The sequence below is a fragment of the Scyliorhinus canicula genome, chromosome 18 (assembly GCF_902713615.1).
Source record: "Scyliorhinus canicula chromosome 18, sScyCan1.1, whole genome shotgun sequence".
Classification (NCBI taxonomy): domain Eukaryota; kingdom Metazoa; phylum Chordata; class Chondrichthyes; order Carcharhiniformes; family Scyliorhinidae; genus Scyliorhinus; species Scyliorhinus canicula.
The window spans coordinates 90169558-90192502 of NC_052163.1; positions in this window are offsets into that span (position 1 = coordinate 90169558).

Here is a 22945-nt window from a genome sequence, read left to right on the forward strand (position 1 = left end):
CGCCCCTTGTTTTTCAGCTTGATTTTAATCTCTATATTTTTAGTCATTCAACAAGCACTAGCTTTGACTGTCCTTCCTTTTCCCTTCATAGGAATGTGTCATGTCAGGACGGCATGTGGCGCAGTGTTTAGCACCGAGACTGCGGGGTTGAGGACCTGGGTTCGAGTACCCAATTATTTATTTTTTTCCAATTAAGGGGCAATTTAGTGTGGCCAATCCACCTAACCTACATACCTTTACGTTGTGGGGGTGAAACCCACGTAGACACGGGGAGAATGTGAAAACTCCACACGGACAGTGACACAAGCCGGGAATCGAACCTGGGACCCTGCGGCTGTGAAGCAACTGTGCTAACCACTGTGCCACCTTGCTGCCCAATGAGATGGTCATTCTCTGACACTTGTGTGGCACGCATGTAATTTGTCAGCCCAAGCCTGGATATTGTCCAGGTCTTGCTGTATTTGGACATGGACTGCTTCATTAGATGAGGAGTCGCGAATGGTGCTGAACATTGTGCAGTCATTCGTAAACATCCCCATTTCTGACCTTATGATGGAAAGGAGGTCATTGATAAAGCAGCTGAAGATGGTTGGGCCTAGGACACCTGAGGAACTCCTGCAATGATGTTCTGGAGCAGTGTTCCTTGGTTCTAGTCTCTCCCACAAGGGGAAACATCCTTTCAGCATCCACTCTGTCATGTCCCCTCAGAATCTTATATATATCAATAAGATCACCTCTTATTCTTCCAAACTCCAATGGACACAAGCCCAACCTGTCCAAGCTTTCCACATAATAGAACATAGAACAATAAATAGTACAGTACAGAACAGGCCCTTCGGCCCTCGATGTTGTGCCGAGCAATTATCACCCTACTCAAACCCACCTATCCACCCTATACCCGTAACCCAACACCCCCCCCCCCCCCCCCCTAACCTTACTTTTTAGGACACTGCGTTCGAAGCGGACGGGCGGCTCTACCACATTTTAAGGGTGTGGTAGTATGACTTGGGGTATTATGGTACCTGGAAGTGTGAGCTGCCATTGGTACAGAGGACTCGCTGCCCATTGGCCCAGGTATGTCATGTGCCTCTCAGCCGATTGGCTGAGAGATAGGTAGCTCCACCTACGAGGCGGGGTATAGGAACCCGTGTTCCCCAGCAGTCTGCCATTAGAACATAGAACAGTACAGCACAGAACAGGCCCTTCGGCCCTCAATGTTGTGCCGAGCCATGATCACCCTACTTAAACCCACGTATCCACCCTATACCCGTAGCCCAACAACCCCCCCTTAACCTTACTTTTATTAGGACACTACGGGCAATTTAGCATGGCCAATCCACCTAACCCGCACATCTTTGGACTGTGGGAGGAAACCGGAGCACCCGGAGGAAACCCACGCACACACGGGGAGGACGTGCAGACTCCGCACAGACAGTAACCCAGCCAGGAACCGAACTTGGGACCCTGGAGCTGTGAAGCATTTATGCTAACCACCAAGCTACCGTGCTGTCCATAAGATAAGGCATAAGATAAGCCTTTCTTCCCAAAAATCAGTCAAGTGAACATTCTTTGAACTAATTCTAATGCAACTATTCAACAAGGAGACCAGGATTGTACACAGTACTCCAGATGTCGGCTCAACAATACCCTGTACCACTACAGCAAATCATCCCTACTTTTCAATTCCATTCCCCTTGCAATAAACAATATTTCATTGGCCTTCCTAATCACTTGCTGTGGCTGCATATAAACCTTTTGTGATTCATAATGAAGGCAAGCAGATTGGTGATACATGACTTCCCTCATCTTGGTCCATATTGGTAATAGTTTATCTGGCTTACTGTTGTACATATACAAAGAACAAAGAAAATTACAGGACAGGAACAGGCCCTTCGGCCCTGCCAGCCTGCGCCGATCCATATCCTTTATCTAAACCTGTCGCCTATTCTCCAAGGATCTGCTTCCTTCTGTTCCCGCCCATTCATATATCTGTCTAGATGCATCGTAAATGATGCTATCATGCCCGCCTCTACCACCTCCGCTGGCAAAGCGTTCCAGGCACCCACCACCCTCTGCGTAAAAGACTTTCCACGCACATCTCCCTTAAACTTTCCCCCTCTCACCTTGAAATCGTGACCCCTTGTAATTGACACCCCCACTTTTGGAAAAGGCTTGTTGCTATCCACCCTGTCCATACCTCTCATAATTCTTTAGACCTCAATCAGGTCCCCCCTCAACCTCCGTCTTTCCAACGAAAACAATCCTAATCTACTCAACCTTTTTTCATAGCTAGCACCCCCATACCAGGCAACATCCTGGTGAACCTCTTCTGCACCATCTCAAAAGCATCCACATCCTTCTGGTAATGTGGTGACCAGAACTGCACGCATTATTCCAAAAGTCCTATACAACTGTAACATGACCTGCCCATTCTTGTACTCAATGCCCCATACGATGAAGGCAAGCATGCTGTATGCCTTCTTGACCACTCTATCGACCTGCGTTGCCACCTTCAGGGTACAATGGACCTGAACTCCCAGATCTCTCTGAACATCAATTTTCCCCAGGACTCTTCCATTGACCACATAGTCCGCTCTTGAATTGGATCTTCCAAAATGCATCACCTCGCATTTGCCTGAATTGAACTCCATCTGCCATTTCTCTGCCCAACTCGCCAATCTATCTATATTTTTCTGTATTCTCTGACAGTCCCCCTCGTTATCTGCAACTCCACCAATCATAGTATCATCTGCAAACTTGCTAATCAGACCACCTATACCTTCGTCCAGATCATTTATGTATATCACAAACAATAGTGGTCCGAGCACGGATCCCTGTGGAACACCACTAGTCACCTTTCTCCATTTTGAGACACTCCCTTCCACCACTACTCTCTGTCTCCTGTTGCCCAGCCAGTTCTTTATCCATCTAGCTAGTACACCCTGAACCCCATGCAACTTCACTTTTTCCATCAACCTGCCATGGGAAACTTTATCAAACGCCTTACTGGTCCATGTATATGACATCTACAGCCCTTCCCTCATCAATTAACTTTGTCACTTCCTCAAAGAATTCTATTAGATTTGTAAGACATGACCTTCCCTGCACAAAACCATGCTGCCTATCACTGATAAGTCTATTTTATTCCAAATGTGAATAGATCCTATCCCTCAGTATCTTCTCCAACAGTTTGCCTACCACTGACGTCAGGCTCACAGGTCTATAATTCCCTGGATTATCCCTGCTACCCTTCTTAAACAAAGGGACAACATTAGCAATTCTTCAGTCCTCCGGGACCTCACCCGTGCTCAAGGATGCTGCAAAGATATCTGTTAAGGCCCCAGCTATTTTGTCCCTCGCTTCCCTCAGTAACCTGGGATAGATCCCATCCGGACCTGGGGACTTGTCCACCTTAATGCCTTTTAAAATACCCAAAACATCCTCCTTCCTTATGCCGACTTGACTTAGAGTATTTAAACATCCATCCCTAACCTCAACATCCGTCATGTCCCTCCCCTTGGTTAATACCGATACATAGTACTCATTAAGAACCTCAACCATTTCCTCTGACTCCACGCATAAATTCCCTCTTTTGTCTTTGAGTGGGCCAATCCTTTCTCTAGTTACCCTCTTGCTCTTTATATACGAATAAAAGGCTTTGGGATTTTCCTTAACCCTGTTAGCCAAAGATACTTCATGACCCATTTTAGCCCTCTTTATTGCGCGTTTGAGATTTCTCCTACTTTCCCGATATTCATCCAAAGCTTTATCAGTTTTAAGTCGCCTAGATCTTTTGTATGCTTCCTTTTTCGTCTTAGCTAGTCTCACAATTCCACCCGTCATCCATGGTTCTCTAATCTTGCCATTTCTATCCCTAATTTTCACAGGGACATGTCTGTCCTGCACTCTAATCAAAATTTCCTTAAAAGACTCCCACATTTTAAATGTGGATTTACCCTTAAACAGCTGCTCCCAATCCACATTCCCTAGCTCCTGCCGAATTTTGTTATATTTGGCCTTTCCCCAATTTAGCACTCTTCCTTTAGGACCACTCTCATCTTTGTCCATATTCTAAAACTTACGGAATTGTGATCGCTATTCCCAAAGTAATCACCGACTGAAACTCAACCATCTGGCCGGGATCATTCCCCAATACCAGGTCTAGTATGGCCTATTCCCGAGTTGGACTATTTACATACTGCTCCAAAACCTCTCCTGGATGCTCCTTACAATTTCTGCTCCACCTATGCCTCCAACACGACATGAGTCCCATTCAATGTTGGTGATGCACAATCAATGGACACGAAACGTAGGTGAAGTGCGAAACAAAAGGCTTTAATCAGCAAGACGTGAGCCCGGCAGCAGACGTACAGAAATGGTCTGGCTGCTGGGGGACACGGGTTCTTATACCCAGCCTAGGAGCTACCTTCCTCTTAGCCAGTAGGAATACGGAGAACACGATACCTGGGCCAATGGGCAGCGCGCCCTCTGCACCAATGGTAGCTCACACTCCCAGGTACCGTAATGCCCCTAGTCATACTACTACATTCACCCCTTGTTGAGAAAGGAACCGGGGGGGGGGGCGTGTACGGGGACATGGTGAGAGAGGGGGGGTGTCCCGTGCGAGTGGGTAAGAGACTGGTAGTATGACTAGTGATGTTGGATCGTACCTCTTCAACGGTGGCTGCCCACTGGCCCGCAACTATGTACACAGTCGAGTCAGAACACAGTAACTATATACAGGTTTGAGTGAGGAAAAAAAAACGAAAGAACAAGCAAGAACAAGGGTCCATCAACAGTTCACATAGACTCGATCAGCCGATCGGGGGCCTTGAACGTCCTGTGCGACCTGCGGAGCTTCGCTGGAGACGTTGGAGTTGTGGGCGTCCGTGACTCCGGGAGCGATGATCCGGTCCTTGTGGCAGCGTCCGTACCGCTAGTCGGAGCTGGCGAGGGCCGGGCCGGGGGAGGGGCGTCCAGTCCTCTAGGCAGCGCGTGTAAGGGTGTTGGCGGGCCAGGGAGGGGAGCGCCTGCCGAGAGCAGTTGCGGTTGGGGGGTGGTTGGGGGGCTGGCGCCGGGGGCGGTGGTCGGGATCCAGCGGGTGCCAGGTCCCAGAGGGAGACTGTGTCCTGTCAGCCGTCGGGATGCTCCACATAGGCGTACTGCGGGTTCGCGTGGAGCAGCTGGACCCTCTCGACCAACGGGTCCGACTTGTGCACCCGCACGTGTTTCCGGAGCAGGATGGGCCCGGGGGTAGCCAGCCAGGTCGGGAGCGGGGTCCCTGAGGAAGACTTCCTGGGAAAAACAAGAAGGCGTTCGTGAGGCGTTTGATTAGTGGATGTGCAAAGAAGTGACTGGATTGAGTGGAGGGCGTCTGGGAGGGCATCTTGCCAGCGGGAGACTTGGAGATTTTTAGACCGTAGGGCCAGCAGGACGGTCTTCCAGACCGTACCGTTCTCCCTCTTGACCTGTCCGTTACCCCAGGGGTTGTAACTGGTCGTCCTGCTGGAGGCGATGCCCCTGCTGAGCAGGAATTGACGCATAAAGGAGGACCTCCTATCGCTATGAATGTAAGCGGGGAATCCGAACAGGGAGAAAATGGTGTGTAGGGCTTTAATGATGGTGGGTGTGGTCATGTCGGGGCAGGGGATGGTGAACGGGAAGCGGGAGTACTCGTCAATCACGTTGAGGAAGTATGTGTTGCAGTTAGTAGAGGGGAGGAGACCTTTGAAGTCCATGCTGAGGCGTTCAAAGGGGCGGGAAGCCTTTATCAGATGCACTTTTTCAGGGCGGTAGAAGTGCGGCTTGCACTCCGCGCAGATGTGACAGTCCCTAGTGACTGTCCTGACCTCCTCGATGGAGTAGGGCAGGTTGCGGGTCTTGATAAAGTGGAAAACACGGGTGACCCCCGGGTGGCAGAGGTCTGCGTGGAGGGTTCGAAGGCGGTCCACTTGTGCGCTGGCACAGGTGCCGCGGGACAGGGCATCGGAAGGCTTGTTCAGCTTCCCAGGACGATACAAGATGTCGTAGTTGTAGGTTGACAGTTCGATCCTCCACCGCAAGATCTTGTCGTTCTTTATCTTGCCCCTCTGTGCGTTGTCGAACATGAAGGCCACTGACCGTTGGTCTGTGAGGAGGGTGAACCTCCTGTCGGCCAGATAGTGCCTCCAATGTCGCACAGCTTCTACAATGGCCTGTGCTTCCTTCTCGACCGAAGAGTGGCAGATTTCGGAAGCGTGGAGGGTACGGGCGAAGAAGGCCACGGGTCTGCCCGCTTGGTTGAGGGTGGCCGCCAGAGCTACATCGGACGAGTCTCTCTCGACCTGGAAGGGGAGGGACTCATCGATAGCTCGCATCGTGGCCTTTGCAATATCTGCATTGATGCGGCTAAAGGCCTGGCGGGCCTCCATCGACAGGGGGAACGTGGCTGATTGGATGAGAGGACGGGCTTTGTCGGCGTAATTGGGGACCCACTGGGCGTAATATGAAAAGAAGCCAAGACAGCGCCTGAGGGCTTTGAGGGAGTGGGGGAGGGGGAGCTCCATCAGGGGGCGCATGCGTTCCGGGTCAGGGCCTATTACTCCGTTACGCACTACGTAGCCGAGGATGACTGGACGGTCAATGCGAAACACGCATTTGTCCTTGTTGTAGGTCAGGTTCAGGAGTTTTGCGGTTCGGAGGAATTTACAGAGGTTGGTGTCGTGGCCCTGCTGATCGTGGCCGCAGATGGTGACATTATCGAGATACGGGAAGGTTGCCCATAAACCGTATTGGTCGACCATTCGGTCCATCTCCCTTTGGAAGACCGAGACCCCGTTTGTGACACCGAAGGGAACCCTTTGATGCATAATCAATGGACACGAAACATAGATAATGTCCGAACGATAGGCTTTAATACACAAGAAGTGTACCCAGCAGCAGAGGTACAGAAGAATGGCAGACTGCTGGGGAACACGGGTTCTTATACCCCGCCTCGTAGGTGGAGCTACCTATCTCTCAGCCAATCGGCTGAGAGGCACATGACATACCTGGGCCAATGGGCAGCGAGTCCTCTGCACCAATGGCAGCTCACACTTCCAGGTACCATAATACCCCAAGTCATATTACCACACCCTTAAAATGTGGTAGAGCCGCCCGTCTGCTTCGAACGCAGTGTACTTGCGATAACTCGCGCGGATGGGAAGCTCGTGGTAGGCGGACTTGAGATCCATTGTGGAGAAGACCTTGTGCTGCATGATCCTGTTGACCAGGTCGGATATACGGGGGAGAGGGTACGCGTCCAGTTGCGTAAACCTGTTGATGGTCTGACTGTAGTCTCTGACCATCCTATTCTTCTTCCCGGTCTTTACCACCAGCACTTGTGCTCGCCAGGGGCTGTTGCTAGCCTTGATGACCCCTTCCTTCAGAAGCCGTTGGACCTCGGACCTGATGAAGCTCCGGTCCTGGGCACTGTATTGTCTACTCCTTGTGGCAACAGGTTTGCAATCCGGGGTGAGGTTTGCAAACAAGGACGGGGGAGCGACCTTGAGGGACGCGAGCGTGCAGTCAGTGAGGGGGGCATAGTGCCTCCGAATTTGAATGTTAGGCTCAGGAAGTTACACTGGAAGTCTAACCCCAGGAGTGCTGCTGCACAGAGGTGAGGAAGGACGAATAGCTTGTAGTTTTTAAACTGCCTCCCCTGGACCGTGAGGTCAGCTATGCAGCACCCCGTGATCTGTACTGAGTGAGAGCCGGAGGCCAGGGCGATTTTATGCTTAACCGAGTAGACAGGGAGAGCGCAGCGTCTTACCGTGACGGGGTGGACAAAACTCTCTGTGCTCCTGGAGTCCAGCAGACAGTTCGTCTCGTGGCTGTTGAGCAAAATCTTCGTGGTCGCTGTGGAGAGGGTACGGGGCCGAGACTGATCCAGCGTGACTGAAGCGAGTCGTGGCAGATAGTTGGTTTCTTCATCAGCAGGGAGTAGTCACTTGCAGGGTTCTCGGAGCCGATCCAAGATGGCGGCGCCCGCCGGCTGCACATGTTGGGGGGTGGACAAAATGGCGGCTCCCGGGGGTCGTACATGGCATCGGGGGTGTAAAATGGCAGATCACACGTGGCATTGGGGGATGGGGGCAGCGAGGTCCGCGAGCGGCACGGGGCCCTTGAAGGGAGTGGGGGTGAGTCCCGCGGATTCTGCTTGGGACCGCAGCAACCGCCTTTGCCTGGCAAACGGCCGCAAAGTGGCCCTTCTTCCCACAGCCCTTGCAGGTTACGGAACGGGCCGGGCAGCGCTGATGGGGGTGCTTCGCCTGGCCGCAGAAATAGCAACGGGGCCCCGTGGGTTTCTCAGGGCGCCCTGCGGCGCAGGCCTGGGGGGTGTCCGAGTCTGTGGGGGAGATAGAGGCCGAGTTCCACGCTGCCCAGGGGGCCGCCGCGCGGTCGGGGGCGTACGAGGTTTGCGACGTCTAGGGAGGAGGCGAGGGCCCGTGCCTCCAAGAGGCTTAAAGTTTCGCTCTCCAACAGTCTTTGGCGGATCTGCGAGGATTACATGCCTGCGACAAAGGCGTCCCGAATCAGGAGTTCAGTATGCTCAGCAGCAGACCCCTGTGGGCAGCCGCAGTTCCTCCTCAACACGAGGAAGGTACTGTAAAAATCGTCCAGTGACTCACCAGGTATCTGCTACCTTGTGGCTAGTAAGTGCCGAGAGTAGACTTGGTTCACCGGCTCAATGAAACGTCCTTTGAGCAAGTCCATAGCCGTGTCGTAATCTGTCGTGTCCTCTATGAGCGTGTATATGGCGGTGCCGACGCACGAGTGGAGGATGTGCAGTTCCTCCTCCCTCGTCGGGACATTTACCGCCATGCTTAGGTAACTGTTGCAGCAAGCCAGCCAGTGCTTAAATGCGGCTGTTGCATTCGCTGCGTGAGGGCTGAGTCGAAGACACTCTGGCTTGATGCGGAGCTCCATCCTATAGAATCTTACTGATTAAATTGATGCACGATCAATGGACACGAAATGTAGGTGAAGTCTGAAAAGAAAGGCTTTAATCAGCAAGAAGTGAGCCCGGCAGCAGACGTACAGAAATGGTCTGGCTGCTGGGTTACACGGGTTCTTATACCCCGCCTCATAGGTGGAGCTACCTTCCTCTTAGCCAATAGGAATTCGGAGAACACGATACCTGGGCCAATGGGCAGCGAGCCCTCTGCACCAATTGCAGCTCATACTCCCAGTTACCGTAATACCCCTAGTTATACTACCACAGTGGGGAAGTTAAAGTCTCCCATCACGACCACCCTATTGCTCCTACATTTTTCTATAATCTGTCTACATATTTGTACCTCTACTTCACGCTCGCTTTTGGAAGGCCTGTAGTAAAGTCCCAACACTGTTACTGCACCCTTCCTATTTCTTAGCTCTACCCATATTGCCTCAGTGCTCGAATCCTCCATAGTGCCCTCCTTAATCACAGCTGTGATATCATCTCTGACCAGTAATGCAACTCCTCCACCCCTTTTACCTTCCTCTCTATTCCTCCTGAAGCATCTTTACCCTTGGATATTTAGTTGCCAATCTTTCCCTTCCCTCAACCAAGTCTCAGTAATACCAATAACATCATATTCCCAAGTACTGACCCAAGCCCTAAGTTCATCTGTCTTACCTACTACACTTCTCACATTAAAACAAATGCACCTCAGACCACCTGTCCCTTTGCGTTCATCATCTCTTCCCTGTCTACTCTTCCCCATAGTCACAATGAGTTTATTATCTAGTACCTTACAGGCTTTAGTTGCTGCCTCTTTACTGACCTCTAACTTCCTAATCTGGTTCCCATCCCCTGCTACATTAGTTGAAAACCTCCCCAACAGTGTTAGCAAAAGCACCCCCTAGGACATTGGTTCCATTCCTGCCCAAGTATAGACCATCCGATTTGTAATGTTCCCACTGCCCCCAGAACCGGTTCCAATGTCCTAAAAATCTGAACTCCTCCCTCTTGCAACATCTCTCAAACCACATACTCATTCTGACTATTCTTGAATTTGTGGCACTGGTAGCAATCCTGAGATTAATACCTTTGAGGTCCTACTTTTTAACTTATCTCCTAACTTCCTAAATTCTGATTGTTGGACCTCATCCCATTTTTTATCTATATCGTTGGATCCTAAATGCACCACGACAACTGGCTGTTCACCCTTCCCCTTCAGTATGTCCTGCAGCTGATCTGAGACATCCCTGACCCGTGCACCCAACATACCATTTGGGGGACTTGTTTTCGACCACAGACGCGTCTACTCCCCTTACGATTGAATCCCCTATGACTATAGCCCTGCCAGTCTTTTTCCCGCCCTTCTGTGCAGCAGAGTCAGCCACGGTACCATGAACCTGGCTATTACAGCCTTCCTCTGGTGAGTCATCTCCCTGAGCAGTATGGAAAGCGATGTACCTGTTTTGGAGGGCGATGACTGCAGGGGCACCTGCACTGCCTTCCTACTCTTTCGCTGCCTTTTGGTCACCCATTCCCTGTCTCCCTTACCAATCCTAATCTGAGGTGTGACCAACTCACTGAACGTGCTATCCACGACCTCCTCAGCATTGCGGATGCTCCAAAGTGAGTCCATCCGCAGCTCCAGAGCCGTCATGCGGTCTAACAGGAGCTGCAGCTGGACACGCTTCCCGCACATGAAGGAGTCAGGGGCATCGGCCGCGTCCCTGAACTCCCACATTGAGCACGAGGAGCATAACATGGGTCTGGGATCTCCTGCCATTTTTACCCTTTACATTAACTGATTACAAATACAATATCAAATAATAAATAAGTGACAGGAATAAAGATTTTACTTACCAATCACAATACTTACCAACACACAAAGAGTTAAATTTCTCACAGCTACTGCTAATTGGAGCACTTTCCTTACAAGCCAATCAGGTCACTGCTTTGCTGTGATGTCACTCTTCATATTTATCCCCAAGACCCCGTGGCCGCTGTTTAAGCAGCTAGTTTAAATACTCACCGCTCGATTCTGTAGCTCCGTCCACTCCAGCAGCTGAATTCCTGCCCAAAAGACTCGAATCCGCGAAGCAGCTAGTTTAAATACTAACCGCTCGACTTCAGCTCCGCCCACTCCAACAGCTGAATTCCCGCCGAAAAGACTCGAATCCGCGAAGCAGCTAGTTTAAATACTCACCGTTCGACTCTGTAGCTCCGCACACTCCAACAGCTGAATTCCCGCCGGAAAATTCTTCCGAGTTATGGAAACTGCCTTATCCAATATGATGCTGGACACCGGATTTGAAAGTCCCATCCCATTTCCAACTAATCCTAGTTTCGCTGGGGATGGAAGGGGGCAGGATGTGATTCAGACACGTGGGAAAACCAAACCTATCAGGGCCATTTGAACTCATGCTGAATTTAAATAGACCCCATATTTGCTGGAGCAAGGTCCATTTCCCATAATGTATGACTTAAAGTTTTTAAGAGTGGACATGAATGTGTAAAAGTTGGAAAATGTCTCTGTAACTAACAAGCGGTCAAGTTATTTAAATCCCTTGCCTTTAAATTGTGGGGGGGAAACACATGCTGTGTCTCTGAGTTGAGAAAAAAAGATGCTTTCAATTTCAATAGCTGTTTGTTGACATACGCCCGAGAGCCATTATTATAGTGGGCGAGATCTACTGGCCACGCCAAGCCGGAAAGCCAGCACCGAGGTGAACGAGACCAGTAGACGCCGGGTGATATTTCCGGGATCTAATTGGATCTGACGCGATGTCGCGAGACATCACAATGTGAATCCCACCCATTGTGGGTGGGATCACTTTCAGGCAGATCTGCATATTAGAGTGAGACAGCTAGTTTCACTCGAATGTGCATTCCTGAGATTTAACCAAAGCATGGGATCTATCCCATCGTCTTGGAAACCTTGGGCAAGTGCCGTTCAGTGCTGGTCTCTACAAAGGGGGACCAGATGGAATGGCACTCGTGGGGGTCTCCCAGGGGATCGGAGGGTCCCAGATGCTTGTCCTATGTGCAGTATGGTACCCTGGTCCTGTTGGTGCCAGCCTGGCACTGTGAGCGTGGCACCCTGGCAGTGGATTTTCCCAGCGCTCCGAGAACCGGGAAACACCCAGCTAATCCTGCGTACGCTATGGGACTCTGTTCCCATTCGGGTAGATCATGCCCAGTATTATTAGTGCCTGACTGCACCCTCAACCTATTTTTAATCATGGTGGGGGTCCTGCATGTTCATAATTTGATTGAAAGCTCCAAGAGGTTATTAAAGGAATAGCTGTTTTTAATGTGGGGCTATAAACAGATGTTTGTATTTGGAAGAAGTTAAGTGCTTGAAAAGATATTTAAATGTGTTGAATGGGTTTTTAACAACAAATGGTTTTTAAAATATCAAAATCTATAATAGATACTTTGAACTTTATTTTATTTTATCTCAACATGCTCATGAAGTCTGCCTATGATGAAAACTGGGTGAATTGGCATGAATGCTGTATGGGCAAAGGGTGGAGGGTGGGACATGAGTTGGGATGAGGTGGCATTAAATTGGCATAGGTATTATAAGGGGCCATATAGATGATTAGCAGCTCATGGGGGGTATGAGGGGTCATGGCATAGAGCAGCAAAGGTTGGCATGGTTTGCATAGAGGCATGAGTTGGCATGGTGGGGCATGTGGAATGTGTGCGGAATGAGGCTGTGTGTGGGGTGAGGGTCAGACCACCTAACCTTCTATTACAACTGGGAGTCCCAGAGAACTGAGGCAGGCCTTTTACATAGTCCATCCCGGGACTTGGCAACCCCTGTTGCTGTTTGTAAACTTTTTCCATAGAAGGAGGGCCCAACTCCAACACATTCCGCATCCCTGCCTCTCAGAACAAAAATCCAGCGACCCAAGTTAATTTCCTCCATGGTAGGTACCCCAAGCCGGGACTTTGCCAGACTCTGTGCACCCACCTCGGAAGCAAAAGTCCAGGCCATAGTCCTCATGCTTACTCTGATGCACGATCAATTGCACAAAGACGAGAGTTGGATACAACTGAGGCTTTATTGCTCTAAGATGTGTGGCCTCCCACAGCAGCTGGCGAAATGGCTGCTGCACGAAGGACACACACATTTATACTCCGCCTACTGGGCATAGCCAGCAGGCAGAGACTACCGACGTACCTGTAGTACAGGTCCTACCATACATCACCTAATGTAGGTGCAACAGTGGTTTACCACATACTCCTGATACTCAATGTCATTATTTTAGATGAAATGGAAGTAAAGCTCATCATTCAGTGGTTGCCTCAATCTCCTTTGTTGTTCTATTTGAATAATGCAATGCTTTAGCCTATTATCAACCTTGATTCCTCCCACTAGTCTAATAATTCTCTCATAATGATAGTCAATTCTTCACAAATGCTTTCATAGTCATTTGTAGCACTCTGAAATAAATACAATGTACCACCATGGAATTTATTTGCCTTCTGTTCCTGATGCATCTAGGTCTTCCATTTAACTTACAAGAGTCATAAATTTTACTTGAAACGTCTTTGCTTGCGAAGGATATGTTGCTTGTGATTCTTTGTGAATACCCAGAGGAAGCAATCATTCAGAGTCAATTTGCATAAATGATGATTTTCAGCTGTTTTCTGACTGCTCTTGTTGTTATGACACTGAGTTAATATTTTATTGTTTTGTGCTGTCTCAGCTGCTATGCTTATTCCCAGGCCTCTGATCACATTTTCTTTTCTACATTTCTGTGCTTTGTTTTTTTGTTTTCACCTCACTTCCTCCCCCTGCAGGATTTGTATATGTCATTCCTCCTTTCTACCTCACTGGCAGAACTTTCTGGGTGTACATTCTTCTTTGAGGTTTGAATCGTGTTTGGATCACTCTTTGTGTAGCTTGTGGCTCAATCAATATGAGGAAGGTTTCCCTCTACACATGAGTGACTCTTGCGAATATACGACTCAGGTAGGTTTCTTCAGAACTGCTTCAAAGTATACATAATAAACGTTTAGGTAAGTACATCTACTGCTGCTTCCAGATGTGGAAGGGGAATGAAGAATTGGGGATATATGCAAGTGGCTGGGGGAGCAGGGAGGTGAAGGTGTGGTGAAAATCAAGGAGAAATGGGAAGCGGAGTTGGGAGGGGAGATTAATTGGGGAGTATGGAGTGAGGCACTGCGTAGGGTAAACGGGACCTCCTCATGTGCAAGGATGAGCCTGATACAGTTTAAGGTGGTGCACAGGGTGGATATGACTCAGGCAAGAATGAGTGGGTTCTTTCAGGGGCTAGCAGATGAGTGTGAGAGGTATGGGCGGGGGCCAGCAAATCATGCGCACGTTTTGGGGTTGTGAAAAATTGGAAAGATTCTGGGAGGGAGTGTTCACGGTCTTAGCCAGGATAGTGGAGGAGGAGGTGAACCCAGACCCTTTGGTGGCTATATTTGGGGTTTCAGAGACGCCCGAACTCATTGAGAGGAGGAAGGCCGATGTCGTGGCCTTCGCCTCTCTGGTTGCATGGCGGCAAATTTTGCTGGAGTGGCGGTCGGCATCGCCACCGGGGGTAGCGGCTTGGTTGGGTGACCTGTATGACTTACTGCAATTAGAGAAGATAGAGTATGAGTTAAGGGACTCAGCAGGGTGTTTCAGAAAAAGTGGGGAATGTTTGTGACCGTGTTTGAGGGGCTGTTCGTCCCAAGTAGGGGGGGGGGGGGGGGGGGGGGGGGGGGGGTGAAAAAGAGACAAAATCTGTACAGATTATATAGTTAATTGTTGGGAAGTATATTTCCCAGGGTGTTTATTCACTGTAACCTGTTTTGATACATGTTTGTAATAAACTACTTTCAAAAAAATGGTAAGTACGTCTCTCTTGTGTACAGATCATTGCATATTTCTGCAGAGTCTCTAGCACATGACTGCTGATATCACTGTTACATCATGATACACGTCACTGTCTCATTACCAAATCTATTAACGCGTTCTGCTACAATTCTGAAAAAGAGAAAGAAACAAGTCAGGAAAAGTAAAAAATGCAGGGTGGAATCTTACCATATCTTGGCAGTTCCAATGAGAAAAACGGTGTGAATTATGCCATCGTACAGATGGCCACTCAAACAAAATCTTTAGTAACCACGTGAATCACGGCGCACTCATGGTGGCCTGCCGCTGATTCACTCGCCCTAGGCAACCTAATCTCTGAAATCATTGGGGAGCTCCATTTAAACACCTCCCTCACACTTCCCAGTTCTCGTTCCAGATCCAGTCAGGGAATGGTGGCTGCCAGGAAGACAGCGCCAAGATTCTCCAAGGGAGCCGTGACCAAACTCTAGGATGGTGTGCAGCAGAGGAGGGACGTCATATTCCCACTTTCCCGCAGACATCCATCCACCAAAGTCACCATCTCCATCTGGGAGTCAGTGGCAGCCTCTGTGAATGCCAGCTCGCTAGAGAAGAGGACAGGACAACAATCCTGCAAAAAAATTAATGACCCACTTTGTGGCCCAAGTAAGTCTGCCTCATCCTGTCTCCCTCTGCAACCCTTCACACTCCCTTGACATGTCCATGGTAATCTCTCACCCAGGCACCTCGCGATTTCCCGACACCTATCACGCGGCTCTCTCCCACAACCCCCCCCCCCCCCCCCCCCCACCCCCCACACAACCCCCATGCTCCTCCAGTAGCTAAACTGTTCCTCAAAACCCACTCATACTCAAGTCCCGTGCATGCCAGACTTCAGCACCATCTGAACTGGCAGGACTCCCTCCTACACTCTCCCCATCTACCTCATTTTAGGATAGACTCAATCAGAACTGGCATCAGTGGGCATAGCCAGCTAGAGTCATGCCCGAGCTCAGATGCCTCACACCCTTTGAAGAAAGAGCCCTTGAGTTGGCCAGCGAGGAGCAGGACCGCAGGTCTGCAGAGGATGAAGTGGGGGCAGCAGGCAAAACTGAGAACCCTCAAGACACGCAGTCACAGTCAAGCCTCACGCGAGTAAACTTTCTCCCATCAGTTATCACCCGTGATACACTAATACCATCTCCCTTCCCTCGCAGGGCAATCAGCCAACCAGCCCGGACCATCCTTGTACCCTCTGAACACCCGGGCAGCTCCGAGGGAAACATCTCAGAGACCAACATAAAAGAGGTGTCACAGCTGTCACCCATACCTTCCACCAGTGCAGATACTCACACCTCAGTGGGAATAACTAATAGGCAGGCTTCTGGGTCACTGACTGTGAGAACCTCACAGTTGAAGATCCACTGCAGATGGAGCAGATGGAGCATCCCAGGGATCCATTACTTGGAGGGATGCCGGAGCCCAGGACTCTGTTGAGTCCCAGGCCAATGATGTGCTCCTGGCTCCAGTCATCCCAGAGCTGCAAGAGCTGCAAAGTAGAGTTATAAGCATCAGGAAAGAATAACCTCGTACTGCAAGGCTACTGGAGGTGTTCCATCGTCTTCTGTCTGAGGAGATGGAGCTGTCACTGCAATGAAACCAGGCCCACACTGCGAGGATGGCATCCGGAGTGGCGCATTACATGCACTCTGTGGCAGGGAATGTCTGCTGCATGCCACAGTGGAACAGTGGTGGGGGGGCACTGCCTCCTACTGCCTCACGGCTCCAGGGTCCCGGGTTCAATTCCAGCCTTGGGTGGCTGTCCGTGTGGAGTTTGCACTTTCTCCCTGTGACTGTGTGGGTTTCCTCTGGGTTCTCCGGTTTCCGCCCGCAGTCTAAAGGTGTGCAGGTTAGATGGATTGGCCATGCTAAATTGTCCCTTAGTGTCCAAAAGGTTAGGCTGGGTGACTCAGTTACAGTCATAGGGTGGAGGCGTGGACTTAAATAGGGTGCTCTTTCCAAGGGCCGGTGCAGACTCGATGGGCTGAATGGCCTACTTCTGCACTGTAAATTCCATGGTTCAACTCATGACCTCCATGGCTGAGTGCATGAGCTCCATGGTGCAGGGCTTCAATACCATGGTGCAGGCACTGGTGGAAATCCATGAGTATCAGCGCCAAAGGACAGTGGGGCTTCTGGATCTCACTCCAGCTCCCCCTCTATCCCAGGGAGGTGCATGGGGCCTTCAGCCACTCAAGGGGAAGAGGATCAGCAGGAGCGGAGCCCAGGGCCTTCCACCCAGGAGATCCTGGAGGTGTCTGACCCATCTGAATTCTCCCTCACTGGGAAGTCTCAGAGTGAGTGCTCACTAGTGACGTTAAAATGTGGTTCCCGGGGTCCTGCAGCATTTTTCAAGTTACTCTGCTGGTGGGGTAGTTTCAAAATTGGGAATCCCGATCTCGCCAGCAATACTCCTCCGATTCTCTCCGGATTTTGCGCCCGCGATCCCATGCACACTTAATACGGGCTCAAGATCGCCCTCGCAGAATGGACAGCAGAATTTTAGAGAAAATGAAGGCGAGGGAAAAAATGTAATATATATTATGAAACATTAATAACAAGTTGCACCTTTAATATAGTAATGCCATCTCAAGTTGCTCCACAGGAATATTATCATATAACCAATTCAACACATTCTGAGCACATTAAAAAGTACTTCACGGACAATGGATTACTTTGCGTTGCAATTACTGTTATTAGTCTGCAAAACTTGGCAGCCAGTTTGTGCACAGCAAGATCTCTCAAAACAGTAAATGAATGAATCTGTTTTTAGCACCATTGAACACTGACACACACACAAGAAAATCTCTCTGCACTTCTTTGAATAGTGAAGTGCCACAGGATCTTGTATATTCATCTGAATAAACAAATGAGACCTCACTTTAACATTGCATTTTAAAGCCAGAACCTCCAATAATGCTGTACTTGGGTAGGGCTGATTCATCAGGACAGACTTAAGAATGCCAGATTTCAAAGGAAACAACAATTCATACTTCATGAGAAAAGGGTGCAGATTGCTCAAGGCCTTGCCATGGAGAATGCGCCAGGGGACAGTTATTCATCAAACATTTATTAAAATTCAAAAAAGGCAAGACAGCTCTGATTGGTTGAGGTTTTGCATGGGTAATGCAGCAGAGAACAGTTGGCCCCCAGATTTTTGTTTCGTTGATAAAGGTGCAAAGCCTGGACATGCTCTTTCTCTTTGCATAGGACAGTGCCTGGCCTATGAAAATAAATTGCTTCTAGCAAGTGTAAGTGAGCCACATTGTGGGTTCAATTGATAATCTTACATCAGTTGTCAGTGTAATTCTTAGCAACTCAGAATTGTTCAGTAACGTGCTGTCCAATGGTAGAACGAGATCTAATGTTAAACATTGGGCGGGAACCTCCCTCCCCATGATGTGTTTTCCAGTGCAGAAGCAGCTTGCCGTTGGTTGCTGGCAGGATCTTCTGGTCCCTCCAATGACTACAATGTTTTGTGTGGCTCACCTATCCCACCACCAGGAAATCCACCACGGGGGAGGCAATCACCTTTGGCGGGACCAGAAGATTCGGCCACTGGGAAGGGCCCACTGGTGGAGATCCTAAGGTTCAATCACCACCAGTCAGATCTCCCACTCAAAGGGGAAAGCAGCCTATGAGCATCTGGGACTATGGCGACTTTATCATTATGTCAGTACTGAATGCTTGCCTGAAATTGAAAGGCAAAGTAATCTCAGGAGGGGATACTGTGCACAGTTTGATCAAAAGCCTGAAGAGGCTATTGAAGGATTAGCTGTCTTTGATGTGGTATTATCTGAACAGAAGCATGTTTATTTTTATCAGAGATTAACCAGGAGATTTAAAAGTTTTAAATTCATTTTATGTTTCACTGTCAAATGTGTATGACTGAGAGCTCTATTTGCTTGTTAGAAATTTATTATTCTTCATCTCCACGTGCATTTTCTGTTCTTATTTTAAATTTCCAGCATCCGCAGTGTTTAGAATTTGTCCATGAAATTTTCAGATTTTACTTTGGATATTTGATGTAAATACTGAAAGGTACAAGAAAAAAATGAACTGGCCCAGCTGCAGGTTATCTGTTTCAATTGAGGTTATCAATCTAGCTATCAGCTGGATCTTGATAAGCTTCTCAGAGCGCAATTACATTTTCAAATAGTTTCCGTTTAACACCAATACTAAGCATGCATTGCAAACTCAAAATGACTCCAAGACAAAAAAAAATGTGATTCTCACACCACGTTGATTCGACAGTACATGGGGGCAAATCCCATGTGGAGCCAAACCTGGTTTACAAACCGAGTAAGAGATTCATTAGGATCTAGGTACAAGTGGGTAAGTCCTAACGTATAGGCTTTCACTATTCCTTAATACAGATGATGACGCCAATTCAAATCACTTGGATCAGCCAGTGGAATCAAGTAGCTTTACTTCTTCTCTGCACAGAACATGAAAAATTCTTTCCATTATTAAAGGATGTTCTGCTCTCGTTTGCATTGTGCGGGTTTGGCGACGAGAGTGGAAAATATCGCGGGAAGTCCTAAGTCGTGCTTCACATCAGGGTAAAAACAGGAAGTGATCAGCCCCTCCCTCTGTCAAAGGTGTGGTGAAATGCATCACTGTAAATACACAAGGGGTTAATGTAAATACACTACAACTAAATAAACACTAGAGGGAGCTCTCGAGACATCATGACACACAGACATTCAACCAATAGGTCAGTAAGATAGGACATGACCAATGGGCAGTCAAGACACCCAGAGGTGACACTACCACAAGGGGGCAACCCATATAAAAGGACAGGGCACACATGCTTTTTCTCTTTCCACAGGCGACGCTCAGAGAGAAGGACAGGGGCAGATCGGAAGCATCACACCCACCGCATGGCTTAGAGCAGACTGGTTAGTTAGAATGAGTTACTATTGCAAGATTAGCAGGAGAGTCAAACTCAAGTCGGAGAATTGTTAACTGTTCAATAAATGTATTAAACTTATCTCCAAGTCTGAACCTTACTTTGTCAGAGCATACATCAAGGAAGCAGCTTATGCTACATGAAGAAGCATAACACAACAAATGACGGCTCACATTTCCTACCATTCAACATCGGAAACCTCATTGTAATAAATTATCATCTCATTATCGGGCCGGAAACCACAATCATACCCCTACGCCAAATAATATCGCCAAGGTGGCGTGATGTCAAAATGGTGCGATGCACAACTGGTCTCAGACGGTTTGCACCTGGTGAGCAGTACCGCCAGGGAGCTCAGATATGGGTGAAGCAATCATGGCGCGACTCCACACTCAAGGGGGAAAGGGTGGTGCAAGTGTGATGCCAGTCAGGTGCCAGGATGATGCCAGGGATGCACCTGGGTGAAGAACGTTTCCTGGTGTGCTCGCTTCCTGGGGTGACCTAAATGTGATGCCTCAATCATCAAAGCTAAGGTGATGATGGGGTGGGCAAATGAAGGGCCACCTGCCAGCAAAAGGCATGGAACCCATCGCCTGCCTTCCTCTCGCACTAAATCCTGTACCATATAAGATAAAAAGCGGATTTAGCCATTGGTGGGCTTAATGCCTCTTTTCCCGTCCGGCATCAGACTTTGCCAATATCAAAGTAAATCACGATGTGGAGATGCCAGCGTTGGACTGGGATGAGCACAGTAAGAAGTCTTACAACACCAGGTTTGTTTCGAATCGCTAGCTTTCGCAGTGCTCCGAAAGCTAGTGATTCGAAACAAACCTGTTGGACTTTAACCTGGTGTTGAGAGTAAATCTGGGCCAACATTTTTGAGAACAGATCATGGGAAGAGATGGACAGAAAATCTAATTATGTTGCGAGGACAAGAGTTTCAATCTACCTCAGAAAACAGGCACACCTAGAACTGTCCCAATCAGATTTGTTAATTAAATTTGCATAGTCCATTTACAGCTGAAGTTTGCCCACCTCTTTATGATCTGAGAACAAATTAACAAATGCTTCCTGTTATGGGCTATTATTAGCACAAAGGAAGTTGTGTTGCAACAATTCCTTATTAAATTGAAATCATCATTATGTTACTTATTCACAAATAGTTTGTGAATCATGTTAGTACTCCCTTCATTGGTACCTCATTGGTCACTTGGACTTTGCGTGATTTCGATGATATAACAGTCCATTAGCAAGCAATACATGAGAATCAGGGCTCCAGTTAGCGTACAAGTGAACTAGATAATAGCTTCTGTGGGTGGAGAGAGTAATTGTACTGTATAAATGCATTGTGTATGGTGATGCTTGCATCTCCTGTCTACGCTTCCAGCTTTACAAGCACACTGGTTAACGTACTAGAGATGGCGAGGTCACCGATCAAGGGATCAAGTTAATAATGTCATAAAGAGAGCAAGGAAAAAGAGCTTAGAAGGAATGTGATTATGCAATCGTTCTTAAGCATGCAAAGCCATGCCACAGGGCAGTGGAAGAGGCCATTGATTTTTTTTAAAGGAAGAAAACAAAAAAAAATATCGGAACGTGGGGAGACAGCAGGACAATGGGATTTATTTTGGAACAAGCGAACCTGAATTTATGGGAATGTTCCATTTCAACAGGAAACTTTGGCATCTGTATTTACACCTAACACACAGTTTGGTACATTGGAAAAATTACTTCAAGGATACCCTCCGTTGTGTTGTGTGGCAGTACCACCATGCTAAATTGAATAGATTTCAAACAGATGTAATAACTCAAGACTGGGCATCCATGAGGTGTTGTGGGCCATTAGCAGCAACAAAATTGTACTCAATCATAATCTTCAACCTTATGGTCTAGTCCAGGGGTGGGAAAACTATGGCCCGCGGGCCGCATGCGGCCCGCCAAAGTTCTTTATGCGGCCCACCAAGTCATTAAAAAAAAAAAAAATTTTTTTTTTTAATTTTAAATTTTTTTTTAAGGTTAATGGAGGGGGCTGTTGGGTTACTTACTGGTATAGGGTGGATACGTTGACTTGACTAGGGTGATTATTGCTCGGCACAATGTCGAGGGCCGAAGGGCCTGTTCTGTGCTGTACTGTTCTATGTTCTATATGAGGCGCCCAGAATCATAACCGGGTGAAGTAATTATTTTACTTAATATACTATGCGGCCCTTTAAAATTGTGAATTTCTGAATGTGGCCCTTGCACGGAAATGTTTGCCCACCCCTGGACTAGTCTATGCCCCACTCCACCATTACCACCAAGCCAGGGGATAAATGCTGGTTCAATGAAGGGTGCAGGAGAGCATATCAGGAGCAGCACCAGGGATACCGAAAAATGAGGTGTCAACCTGGTGAAGCTACAACACAGAATTACTTGCATGACAAACAAATAAGTAGCAAGTAATAGACAGAACCAAGTGATTCCACCACCAACGGATCAGATCTAAGCTCTGCAGTCCTGCAACATCCAGTCATGAATGGGGGTGGAAAATTAAACTGCTCACTGGAGGAGGAGGCTCCACAAATACCCCCCTTCCTCAATGTTGGATGAGCCCGACATATCTGCAAAAGATAAAACAGTACTGCTGCCTCACGGCGTTGAGGACCCAAATTCGATCCCGGCACCGGGTCACTGTCTGTGTGGAGTTTGCACATTCACCCCGTATCTCCGTGGGCCTCACCCCCACAAACCCAAAGCTGTGCAGGGTAGGTAGATTAGTGACGTTAAATTACCAAAACAAAGGTAAGACTGAAACATTCGCAACAATCTTAACCAGAAGTGCCGAGTGGATGATCCATCTCGACCTCCTTCAGAGGTCCCCACCATCACAAATACCAGTCTTTAGCCAATTCGATTCACTCCACATAATATCAAGAAATGACTGAAGACACAGGACACTGCAAATGTCATGGGCCCTGACAATATTCCGACAACAACCCTGAAGACTTGTGCTCCAGAACTTGTTGTGCCCTTAGCCAAGCTGTTCCAGTACAGTTACAACTCTGGGGCGAAATACTCCGCGGACCGTCGTGACGCCCATTTCCGGCGGGAAAAAGCGGTGCGGATGACTCCGGCGTCGGGGCCTTCTTTTAAGCCGTTAATCTCCGTTCCCGAAAGGGTCAGC